Source organism: Nomascus leucogenys, chromosome 18 (genome assembly GCF_006542625.1).
Source record: "Nomascus leucogenys isolate Asia chromosome 18, Asia_NLE_v1, whole genome shotgun sequence".
NCBI lineage: Eukaryota > Metazoa > Chordata > Mammalia > Primates > Hylobatidae > Nomascus > Nomascus leucogenys.
The window spans coordinates 45023437-45024937 of record NC_044398.1 but is presented as its reverse complement, the minus strand read 5'-3'; the positions used below and the strand labels follow the sequence as shown (position 1 = coordinate 45024937).

Genomic DNA, 1501 nt, shown 5'->3' with positions numbered 1-1501 from the left:
AGGGTGACAGAGCAGAGAGGGAAGAGGCACGTGTCGGCAGCCTCTGTCAACTGATGCTTCTTGCTTCTCCCTGCAGGCTGCAGCTCCAGCCACCGCTACAGCCGTGAGGGTAGACTGGATCCCAGATCTGCTGCGGCTGAGCAGGTGGAGCCCAGCGAAGAGATGTTCCTGTTGCAGGCAATTATGCAAAGTGACAAGTGATTGCTTTCCTTTTGAAAGATAATCCCTTTGGAAAAAGCTTTTTCCTCCAGGACCCTAGGGAAATGGGGGGTTGAGGGGAGCTTCAGGGCCTTCGTAGACGAAAAAGCCTAAATGGAGCCATAGAGCAGGCGCTGCTGCCTGCTCTGCAGACCTCAGCCACACAGGTTTCCAGGAGGACAATGCCTGGCCAGGCCTAGGGCCTATGAGGTGTGACTGGAGCATTTCAGAGTGCTGTGGTGGGGCTCCTGTCCTGCGGGCCAGGCGTGACTTGCAGGGAGGGGAAAGCTTCATGGAGCAGAGGCCATCAGCCAGTGCCTCTGGCTCCTCGGCTAGTTCGTTCTCTTTGTGCTGAGATAGCTGGCAGTTAAGGACGATGGCCTCAAAAGCGTCAGGTCCATTGTGCTGCTGTTCCTCTGGAGGACTTGCGGAGTGGGGAGTCCCTTTTCTGGAGCTTGCCCCTGCACCCATGGGTGCTGCAGAACTTGGGCAGCGCTAAGTCTCTGCTTCGCATCTCGTCCCAGGAGCTTGGAGATGAGGCATTTGTCCTCACTGGAGATGTGTGCCCAGTCCTTGTCAGGAAGTTCATACTTGCCTTCCTGGACGCTTTCAAACAGCTTTTTCTGGCACAACCTGCAGACCTCACCCCGGTGCCAGCAGTTGGCCCCGCAGTGACCCAGGAAGGGCAGGTAGCCACTCAGCATGATGTAGAGGACCATGCCCAGGCTCCCCAGGTCACAATGCTTATCGTAGAACGTGGCCTGGTCCATGAAGACTTCCACCATCTCAGGGGCCATGTATTGATTACATGTTCAGTATTCTAATACTGTTATGTCAGAATGGGACTGAAACCTACTGTGTGTCCCTTAACCAAAATCAAAACCACTTCTTAGTTAGATGAAACATTACCAAAGATCTGTGTATCTTTCACTAAGACACAAACTCAGGTGAAGGGATAGAATGGAGGTGTTGGTTTCCTTACAGTAACATTTTGGTACAGAACTTTACAGAAATGCATTTTAGTTAATCAGCCACTTAACCACGTACACTTTTCTGACATTACTCATGTGATAGTTATTTCTGATTGAACAGATCTGATGCTTAGTTATCCCGGTGTCAGAGCCAAAATTAAAACAACTTTCAAGAACTTTAACCTTCCTAGATCTTCAGAACCTTGAAATTGGAGGTAAAATTACGACTTTGTCCACTCCACACACTTTACAGATGAGTAAATTGAAGTACATTCCTGTCTTAGTCTGCTTGGGTTGCCAAAACAAAAATACCATATTCCGGGTTGTGTGAA

The 1501-nt window shown here is 49.9% G+C and overlaps 1 pseudogene; it reads right to left on the bottom strand.

The window, feature by feature from the left end:
• Nucleotides 1-255: 255 nt before the first annotated feature.
• Nucleotides 256-995, bottom strand: LOC101176018 (annotated as a pseudogene).
• Nucleotides 996-1501: the final 506 nt, after the last annotated feature.